At 37.5% G+C, this 11,586-nt stretch overlaps 1 non-coding gene across 1 annotated transcript; it reads left to right on the forward strand.

The window, feature by feature from the left end:
* Positions 1-5,691: 5,691 nt before the first annotated feature.
* LOC112704558 (small nucleolar RNA R71) lies at positions 5,692-5,799 on the forward strand. Its single transcript, XR_003155177.1, has one exon. It is a non-coding gene; the product is annotated as a small nucleolar RNA R71 (small nucleolar RNA).
* The last annotated feature ends 5,787 nt before the right edge of the window (positions 5,800-11,586 follow it).

Consider the following 11,586-nt stretch of genomic DNA (forward strand, 5'->3'; position numbering starts at 1 on the left):
TAAAATAAAGATACTTATGTAATTCATTGGTGGGAATTTCAGATAAGCTTTTGGAGATGCTTTGTTGCTTCTGAACCTCTACTTTCCTATTGTCTTCATCCAATCATGCGTGCTCCCTTCCATGGCAAGCTGTATGTTGGTGGATCACCGTTGTCAATGGCTACCATCCATTCTCTCAGTGAAAATGCTCCAGCTACGGTTTCTGTACGGCTAACAACTGTTGGATTTCTCGTCTCGGATGAAAAATACCAGGCACAGCTACCGCACGGCTAATCATCTGTCGGTTCTCACTTGTGTCGGAATAGGATCTATCTATCCTTTTGTACACTATCACTGCACCCAGTCATCCCATCCCAGATCTTACTCGGAATACCACAGACAAGGTTTAGACTTTTCAGATCTCAAGAATGCTGCCAATTGGTTCTAGCCTATACCACAAATGTTCTAATCTCACGGATTCGAATGTTCTGTTTTTAGGAGAGACAAGTCAGATTAGTGGATCAAAGACCAAAGATACTATACTTCAGTTGTCGTCCAATGACTACGTTGAACATCATGTAGACTGCTTGTGGTTGTCAGGCATGCGGATCTTGGCTAAGCGAGTAATGAAGATAGTGGGTGATTGTCACGGGTCACCCCTTCATTATTACTTAACTGAATTAAGTACGAGAGTATATCTTGGAGAAGAAGTAAGCGTGAATTGAAAGAGAAATAATAGTACTTGCCTTAATTCATGAAGAATAGCAGAGCTCCGTACCTTAATCTATGAGGTGTAGAAACTCCACCGTTGGAAAATACATAAGAGAAAAAGGTCTAGGCATGGCCGAATGGCCAGCCTCCCCAAATATGAAAAATCGCATAAAAGTCTTCCAAAAAGATGAAATACAATAGTCAAAAGTGCTATTTATACTAAACTAGTTACTAAGGATTACAGAAAATAAGTAACTAAGTGCAAATATTGTAGAAATCCACTTCCGAGGCCCACTTGGTATGTGCTTGGACTGAGCATTGAGCTTACACATGCATAGGCCTTTTCTGGAGTTAAACGCCAGCTTGGATGCTAGTTTGGGCGTTTAACTCCCGTTCTGGTGCCAGTTCCGGCATTTTACGCCAGAAAAGGGTCTCTGGTGGGCGTTTTAACGCCAGTTTGGGCCATCAAATCTCAGGCAAAGTATGGACTATTATACATTTCTGGAAAGCCCAAGATGTTAGCTTTCCAGCCAAATTGCGAACGCGCCAATTGGACTTATGTAGCTCCAGAAAAACACGTTTGAGTGCAAGAAGGTCAGAATCCAACAACATTTGCAGTCCTTTCTCAGCCTCTGAATCAGATTTTTGCTCATCCCTCAACTTCAGTTAGAAAATACCTAAAATTATAGAAAAATACACAAACTCATAGTAAAGTCTAGAAATGTGATTTTTGCATAAAAACTAATAAAAATATAATAAAAAGTAACTAAAATATACTAAAAACTATGTAAAAACAATGCCAAAAAGCGTATAAATTATCCATTCATCACAACACCAAACTTAATTTGTTGCTTGTCCCCAAGCAACTAAAAACAAAATAGGATAAAAAGAAGAGAACATACACTAAATTTCAAAATATCAATGAAGCTTAGTTCCAATTAGATAAGTGGGACTAGTAGCTTTTTGCTTCTGAACAGTGTTGGCATCTCACTTTATCTTGTGAAGTTTAGAATGATTGGCATCCATAGGAACTCAGAATTTAGATAGTGTTATTGATTCTCTTAGTTTAGAATATTGATTCTTGAACACATATAATTTATGAGTCTTGGCCGTGACCCTTAGCATTTTGTTTTCCAGTATTACCAACGGATACATGAATGCTACGGACACATAACTGGATGAACCTTTTCAGATTGTGACTCAGCTTTGCTAGAGTCCCCAGTTAGAGGTGTCCAAAGTTCTTAAGCACACTCTTTTGCTTTGGATCACAACTTTAACCACTCAGTCCCAAGCTTTTCACTTGGACCTACATGGCACAAGCACATGGTTAGGGACAGCTTGAATTAGCCGCTTAGCCCAGGATTTTATTCCTTTGGGCCCTCCTATCCATTAATGCTCAAAGCCTTGGATCCATTTTACCCTTGCCTTTTAGTTTTAAAGGGTTATTAGCTTTTTTCTCTTGCCTTTTGGTTTAAAGAGCTATTGGCTTTTTCTTCTTGCTTTTTCTTTTTCTTTATTTTTCTTTATTTTTTGCCTCTTTTTTCTTTTTTTTTTCTGCAAGCTTTGTGTTTTTCACTGCTTTTTCTTACTTCAAGAATCAATTTTATAATTTTTCAGATTATCAATAACATTTCTCTTTTTCATTATTCTTTCAAGAGCCAACAATTTTAACATTCATTTACTTCACTATAAAAAATATGCACTGTTCAAGCATTAATTCAGAAAACAAAGTATTGCCACCACATCAAAATAATTAAACTATTTTCAAGATAGAATTCGAAATTCATGTACTTCTTTTTTTTTTCAGAAAACATTTTTTATTTAAGAAAGGTGAAAGATTCATGGAACATTCATAGCTTTAAGACATAGACACTAAACACTAATGATCATGTAATGAAGACATAAACACAGTCAAAACATAAAGCATAAAAACCAAAAACAGAATAGAAAATAAACAAGGAGATTAAAGAACGGGTCCACCTTAGTGATGGTGGCTTCTTCTTCCTCTTGAAGAACCAATGGAGTTCTTGAGCTCCTCTATGTCTCTTCCTTGCCTTTGTTGCTCCTCTCTCATGGCCTTTTAGTCGTCTCTGATTTCATGGAGGATGATGGAGTGCTCTTGGTGCTCCACTATTAGTTGCTCCATGTTGGAACTTAATTCTCCTAAAGAGGTGTTGAGTTACTCCCAATAGTTATGTGGAGGGAAATGCATCCCTTGAGGCATCTCAGGGATTTCTTGATGAGGGACTTCCTCATGCTCTTGTTGAGGTCCATGAGTGGGCTCTCTTGTTTGCTCCATCCTCTTTCTAGTGATGAGCTTTTGAGATAAATCTCTCCATCTCCCATGACTCGGAGTTGCAAGCAACTACCTTCCCTTTTCTCTCCCTATAGGTTTCTCCATCCTTAGGTGCCATTAATGGTTATGGAAAAACAAAAAGCAGAGCTTTTTTTCCACACCAAAGTTAAAAGGTTTGCTCGTCCTCGAGCAAAAGAAGAAAGAAAGGATTAGAGGAAGAAGAGATAGAGGAGATAGAGGTGTGTGAATGGTTCGGCCAATGGGGGTTTTAGGTGGTTATGATGTATGAAAATGAAGGAGTGATAAGGGGCTTATATAGGAGTGGAGTGGGGGAATCCGTGTGAAAAAGGGTGGGTTTAGGGGGGAATGTTTTGAATTTGAACGGTGAGGTAGATGGGGTTTTATGATGGATTTTTGGGGAATGGTGGATGGATGTGAGTGGTGAAGAGATTATGGGGAAGAGGGTAGGATTTGATAGGTGAATGGTGTTTGGGGAAGAATGTGATGGAAAGGTGTGAAGAGGAGAGAGAGTGAGTTGGGCTAGGTGGGGATCCTATGGGATCCACAGATCCTGAGGTGTCAATAATTTCTCATCCCAGCACCTTTCTGGTTTTTAAACGCCCTCTGTGTGCCATTTCTAGCGTTTAACGCCCAGAATGCTGTCAGACTGGGCGTTAAACGCCCATTCTGCCATCCTTACTGGCGTTTAATGCCAGCCAGACACCATACACCTTTTTCTGGCGTTAAATCCCAATCTGTCTACCAATTCTGGTATTTAACACCCAGAATGCTGCCAGACTGGGCGTTAAACGCCCATTCTGCTATCTTTTCTGGCGTTTAAACGCCAGTAAGCTCGTCCTCCAGGGTGTCCTATTTTTTTATGCTATTTTTTATTCTGCTTTAATTCTACAGCTATTTTTGTGACTTCACATGATCATCAACCTAAAGAAAACATAAACTAATAACGGAAATTAAAATGAAAAAGTAATTAACATAGATAAATAAAATTGGGTTGCATCCCAATAAGCGCTTCTTTAATGTCAATAGCTTGACAGTAAGCTCTTACAGAGCTTCACAGATACTCAGAGCATGATTATAGCCTCCCAACACCAAACTTAGAGTTTGAGTGTGTGGACCCTGCTTGACTCTGTATGGAGAGAATTGGATGAAGCTTTTCATGCTTTTTCTCCATGTTTACAGAAGAAGATTCTTGAGCCTTAAACACAAGGTAGTCCGCATTCAATAGAAGGACTAACTCTCCTCTGTCCACATCAATCACAGCCCTTGTTATGGCTAGGAAGGGTCTTCCAAGGATGATGGATTCATCCTTATTCTTCCTAGTGTCTAGGATTATGAAGTCAGCAGGGATGTAAAGGCCTTCAACCTTTACCAAGACATCCTCTACAAGTCCATAAGCCTATTTTATTGATTTGTCTGCCATCTCTAGTGAGATTCTTACAGCTTGTACTTCAAAGATCCCTAGTTTATCCATTACAAAGAGTGGCATGAGGTTTATACCTGACCCCAGGTCACATAGAGCCTTCTCAAAGGTCATGGTGCCTATGGTACAAGGTATTAAGAACCTTCTGAGATCCGGTTTCTTCTGAGGTAATGTTTGCTGAACCAAGGCATTCAGTTCATTGGTGAGCAATGGGGATTCATCCTCCCAAGTCTCATTATCAAATAACTTGGCATTTAGCTTCATGATTGCTCTTAGGTATTGAGTAACTTGCTCTTCAGCAATGTCTTCATCCTCTTCAGAGGAAGAATGCTAATTAGAGCTCATGAATGGTAATAGTAAGTTTAGTGGAATCTCTATGGTCTCTATATAGCCTCAGATTCTTTTGGTTCCTCATTAGGGAACTTCTTAGTGGTCAGTGGACGTCCATTGAGTTCTTCCTCATTGGAAATCACTGCCTCTTCCTCCTCTATAGGTTCGGCCATTTTGGTTATATTGATGGTTTTACACTCTCTCATTGGATTCTCTTCTGTATTGCTTGGGAGAGTACTAGGAGGAGTTTCACTAACTCTTTTACTCAACTGACCCACTTGTGCCTCTAAATTTCTGATGGAGGACCTTGTTTCAATCATGAAACTGAGAGTGGCCTTAGATAGATAAGAGACTATGGTTGCTAAGCTAGGAAGGCTCTGCTTAGAATTTTTTGTCTGTTGCTGAGAAGATGATGGAAAAGGCTTGCTATTGCCAAACCTATTTCTCCCACCATTATTATTATTGAAGCCTTGTTGAGGCTTCTGTTGATCCTTCTATGAGAAATTTGGATGATTCCTCCATGAAGGATTATAGGTGTTTTCATAGAATTCTCCCATGTACTTCACCTCTTCCATTGCAGGATTCTCAGGGTCATAACCTTCTCCTTCAGATGAGGCTTCTTTAGTACGATGCAGCTTGTAATCCAGTCAGATTCTGAGAAATCATAGACTTACTGAGTCAATATTTTATTCTAAGCCAATATGGCATTCAGAGTATCAATCTCAAGAACTCATTTCTTCTGAGTCATCCCATTATTCACAGGATTTCATTCAGAAGTGTACATGAACTGGTTATTTGCAACCATCTCAATGAGTTCCTGGGCTTCTGCAAGCATTTTCTTTAGATGAAGAGATCCACCAGCAGAGTGGTCTAATGACATCTTGGACAATTCAGACAGACCATCATAGAATATACATAAGATGCTCCATTCTAAAAGCATGTCAGAAGGACACCTTCTGATCAATTGCTTGTATCTTTCCCAAGCTTCATAGAGGGATTCACTTTCTTTCTGTCTGAAGGTTTGGATTTCCACTCTAAGCTTGCTCATCTTTTGAGGTGGAAAGAATTTGCCCAAGAAAGCATTGACCAACTTTTCCCAAGAGTTTAGGCTTTTCCTAGGTTGTGAGTCCAACCATATCCTAGCTCTGTCTCTTACAGAAAATGGGAAAAGCATAAGTCTGTAGACCTCGGGATCAACCCCATTGGTCTTAAAAGTGTCACGGATTTGCAAGAATTCAGTTAAGAACTGATGAGGATCTTCCAATGGAAGTCCATGAAACTTGCAATTCTACTGCATTAGAGAAACTAATTGAGGCTTAAGCTCAAAGTTGTTTGCTCCAATTGCAGGAATTGAGATGCTTCTTCCATAGAAGTTGGAAGTTGGTGCAGTAAAGTCACCAAGCATCTTCCTTGCATCTCGACCATTGTTCTCAGGTTCGGCTGCCATGTTTGCCTCTTTTTCGAGATTTTCTGTAAGGTCCTCTCCAGAGTGTTGTGCTTTAGCTTCTCTTAGCTTCCTCTTCAGAGTCCTTTCAGGTTCAGGATCAGCTTCAACAAGAATATCCTTATCCTTGTTCCTACTCATATAAAAAAGAAGAGAACAAAGAGAGTAGTGGAATCCTTTATGTCACAGTATAGAGATTCCTTTATGTGAGTATAAGAATAGAATAATAGAAGAATGAGAAGAGAGAGGAGATGAGTAATTCGAACAGAGAGGAGAGAGAGGGGTTCAATTATGAGTAAAAGAGAAGTTTAGCAATTAAATAAATAAAAGGAGATGAGAGAGAAAGTATTTGAATTTTAAAAGAGGGAAAAGAAAAACGTTTTTATTTTTATTTAATTAATTAAGTTAGTTTCGAAAATTTGAAAGAGAAATAAAATTAAATTAAAATTTAAAACAATTAGTTAATTAAAAAGATTTTTGAAAAAGTGGTTAGTGATTTTCGAAAATTAGAAGTGGAAAAGTAGTTAGTTGAAAAAGATTTGAAAATAAATTTTGAAAAGATAAAAAGTTAGAAAAAGATTTTGAAATTAAAATTTTAAAAAGATATGATTGAAATTTATTTTGAAAAAGAATTGAAAAAAAATTAAAAAGATTTGATTTTTAAAATTAAAGTTGATGACTTGACTAACAAGAAACTAAAAGATATGATTCTAGAATTCAACGATTGAACCTTTCTTAATAAGAAAGTAACGAACTTGAAATTTTTGAATCAAAACATTAATTGTTAGCTAGGATTTTTGAAAATATGAAATAAAATTAAGAAAAATATTTTGAAAAAATTAGTTTTAAAATTTTCAAAAACATTAAAAGAAAAATGAAAAATATTTTGAAAAATTTTAAAAATGAAATTCAAAAATCATAAAATAAAAAAATTAAAAGGAATTGATTTTTGAAAAAGATTTGAAAAATAAATTTTCTAAATTGAAATTTTGACTTGGTTAACAAAAAACAATTAAATTTTAAAAATTTTTGACCAAGTCAACTCAAAATTTCAAAAATTATGAGAAGAATAAGGAAAAGATATTTTTTTACTTTTGAATTTTAATGAGAGAGAAAAATAACAATATGAAACAAAACATAAAAAATTAAGATCAAAACAAATAATGCATGCAAGAACACTTTGAATGTCAAGATGAACACCAAGAACACTTTGAAGATCATGATGAACATCAAGAGCATATTTTTGAAACATTTTTAAGAAAAGAAAGACATGCAAGACACCAAACTTAAAAACTTTTGTACTAGGGACACTAACAATTCAAAAATGCACCAGAAAAACAATAAAAGACACAAAACAAGAAAAATTAAAGATCAAACAAGGAAAATCATCAAGAACAACTTGAAGATCAAAGAAGAACACAGTGCATGAATTTTCAAAAATCTAAGAAAAATTAAAAAAAATATGCAGTTGACACCAAACTTAAAATTTGACACTAGACTCAAACAAGAAACACAAATTTTTTTGGTTTTATGATTTTATTAAATTTTTTTAAAAGACTTTTTGAAAAGAAAATAAAGGTTGAAACAAGAAAGAAGGTTACCTAATCTAAGCAACAAGATGAACCGTCAGTTGTCCAAACTTGAACAATTCCCGACAACGACACCAAAAACTTGGTGCACGGAATTGTGATCACACTTTTTCACAACTCCGGTACAACTAACCAGCAAGTACACTGGGTCGTCCAAGTAATAAAACCTTACGCGAGTAAGGGTCGATCCCACGGAGATTGCCGACTTGAAGCAAGCTATGGTCATCCTGTAAATCTTAGTCAGGCGGATTCAATTGGTTATGAGTTTTGATAATTGAAAGATAAATAAAACGCAAATTAAAATAAAGATACTTATGTAATTAATTGGTGGGAATTTTAGATAAGTGTTTGGAGATGCTTTGTTGCTTCTAAACCTCTGCTTTCCTATTGTCTTCATCCAATCATGCGTGCTCCCTTCCATGGCAAGCTATATGTTGGTGGATCACCGTTGTCAATGGCTACCATCCATCCTCTCAGTGAAAATAGTCCAGCTACAGTTTCTGTACGACTAATCAACTGTCGGATTTCTCGTCTCGGATGAAAAATACCAGGCACAGCTACCGCATGGCTAATCATCTGTCGGTTCTCACTTGTGTCAGAATAGGATATCTCTATCCTTTTGCACATTGTCACTGCGCCCAAAATTCATGAGTTTGACACTCGTCACAGTCATCCCATCCCAGATCCTACTCGGAATACCACAGATAAGGTTTAGAGTTTTCGGATCTCATGAATGCGGCCAATTGGTTCTAGCCTAAACCACGAAGGTTCTAATCTCACGGATTTGAATACTCTGTTGTCAGGAGAGACAAGTTAGATCCGTGGATCAGAGACCCAAGAGACTATACTCCAGCTATCATCCAAGGACTACGTTGAGCATCATGTAGATCGCTTGTGGTTGTCAAGCACGCGGATCTTGGCTAAGCAAGTAATGAAGATAGTGGGTGATTGTCACGGGTCACCCCTTCATTCTGACTTAACTGAATTAAGTACGAGAGTATATCTTGGAGAAGAAGTAAGCATGAATTGAAAGAGAAACAATAGTACATGCATTAATTCATGAAGAACAGTAGAGCTCCGCACCTTAATCTGTGAGGTGTAGAAACTCCACCGTTGGAAAATACATAAGAGAAAAAGGTTTAGGCATGGCCGGATGCCCAGCGACCCCGAATATGAAAAATCGCATAAAAGTCTTCCAAAAAGATGAAATACAATAGTCAAAAGTGCTATTTATACTAAACTAGTTACTAAGGATTACAAAAAATAAGTAACTAAGTGCAGATAGTGCAGAAATCCACTTTCGGGACCCACTTGGTATGTGCTTGGGCTGAGCATTGAGCTTTACACGTGCATAGGCCATTTCTGGAGTTAAACACCAGCTTGGATGCCAGTTTGGTCGTTTAACTCCCATTCTGGTGCCAGTTCTGGCGTTTTACGCCAGATAAGGGTCTCTGGTGGGCATTTTAACGATAGTTTAGGCCATCAAATCTCGGGCAAAGTATGAATTATTATACATTTCTGGAAAGCCCAAGATGTTAGCTTTCTAGCCCAATTGAGAACGTGCCAATTGGATTTCTGTAGCTCTAGAAAAACGCATTTGAGTGTAGGGAGGTCAGAATCCAACAGCGTTTGCAGTCCTTTCTCAGCCTCTGAATCAAATTTTTGCTCAGGTCCCTCAACTTCAGTCAGAAAATACCAGAAATTACAGAAAAACACACAAACTCAGTAAAGTCCAGAAATGTAATTTTTGCATAAAACTAATAAAAATATAATAAAAAGTAACTAAAACATACTAAAAACTATGTAAAAACAATGCCAAAAAGCATATAAATTATCCGCTCATCAGTGGGCACCTCACCAGATGGAGCATTTAGCCTCATCTTATCAAGCCATTCAGACACTCCTAGCAATCCCAATTGGCTCTTTAATTTGGTTTGCAGCAGGAAGGATCCCGAACGAACTCGCTTTTTTCTCTGGCTCGCTGCTCGCCAAGCCATTCAAACTAATGCCGAACAAAAAAGGCATCACCTAACTCAAGACTCGTCATGCCCTTGCTGCACTAACGTGTGGAAAATTACCGATTAAAAATTTATAATGAACTGACGTTGTGAGTATAGCTCTTAATCAATGAAGATTCTGCGTATCAATTTAGAAAGGGGTTTGTCACAATTTAAGAATAAAGTACTGGGAATGTGAATCCTAGGTCGTCTCCCAACGAGTTGCTAAGAGAGTGTGCTATTTATTGATCAGGGGATTTCTGAGAGATTCTGGAGTTGAGAATAAAATTAGAGCAGGAAAATGAGTGAGAGATTTATTTAATTATGATAAAAAGCCTCGACTAGGAGGAGATTAATCGGAAGTTCTATCATTGTTGGTTTCCCCAAGATTAATAATAATTGGTTGTTGTTCTACTTAGTTAACCCTTAACAAATAAGGGAAAGTCAAGTATTGAGCCAACTTCTATTCATAAGTCCTAATCCTCTCCCATTAGCGTTAGTAACTAGAGAGCCAGCCAACAACTTCCAATCACCAATCAATGTTTGAGTATCCCAACTCAAGGGTCTCCTTTTAATCCACTCCTAAGTCAATTTGGGAGTCTACTCCATTGACGTGGATGCCAATGTCACATACATATTCAAGGGGTAGAAAGAAAACATAATAATCAAATTAATTGAAAGCAATAAACAAACAATAAAATTAAATGGAAAAAGGTGTTCTTTGTATTAATAGATCCCAAAGTCAGTAATATCCATAAGTAGCTATGAATGATGTGAATGGTAAATAAAAAGGAAAAGTGATTAGAAAACAAACTGTAATGCTTAAACTTCACGGAGGTAATAACTCTTCACAATTATCCAATCCAAAATGTAGAACTTAAAAAAAGGTATGACTATGAGGAACCCTGGAGGAAGTAGTGTTTTCTCCCCCAAGATTCAAAAAAACTAAAATTAAACTGTGCGAATGAGAATGTGTGTTGAATCTCTGCTTGTTCCCTGTGTCTAGTCTGTGTTTTTGGGCCGAAAACTGGGTCGAAACTCAGCCCAAAATTGCCCCCTGAGTTTTCTGCGTTTTCTGCATGTGGCACATGTCACGCGTACGCGTCAGTCACGCATACGCGTTGCTGGTCATCCTCGCGTGTCACGCGTACGCGTCAGGCACGCGCACGCGTCGCTGTGCGAACTCCAATTCACGCGCACGCGTCAGGTACGCGCATGCGTCGCTCCTCGCTGGTTATCTCCTTCAATTCTTATACTCCTTCTATTTATGCAAGCTTCCTCTTCATCCTTTAAGCCATTTATGCCCTATAAAGCCTGAAAACACTTAACGCACAGATCACGGCATCGAATGGTATAGAAGGACATTAAAAATACATAATTTAAAGGTTTAGGAAGCAAGTTTTCAATCATAGAACAAAATTAGGAAGGAATTGTAAAATCATGCAATTTGTATGAATAAGTGTGCATAGACTTGATAAAAACTACTCAATTGAGCACAAGATAAGCCATAAGATAGTGGTTTATCAATCTCCCCACACTTAAACATTAGCATGTCCTCATGCTAAGCTCAAGGAGACAAAAAGAATGAATAGGGGAAAGTAAGACTCATAAAATGCAACCTATGTATGAATGCAACTATATGCTAAGATGTTTCTATCTACTTGGTTGGAAATAAACAAGTTCTTCAAGACAAATATAAATCAGATTCCACTAATTCAAATCATACAATAAAGACAAGTAACTTGTAAGAAGATAGCTCATGAAAGCAGGGAACATAGAATCAAGCATTGAACCCTCAC

Source organism: Arachis hypogaea, chromosome 7 (assembly GCF_003086295.3).
Source record: "Arachis hypogaea cultivar Tifrunner chromosome 7, arahy.Tifrunner.gnm2.J5K5, whole genome shotgun sequence".
In the NCBI taxonomy this organism is placed as follows: domain Eukaryota; kingdom Viridiplantae; phylum Streptophyta; class Magnoliopsida; order Fabales; family Fabaceae; genus Arachis; species Arachis hypogaea.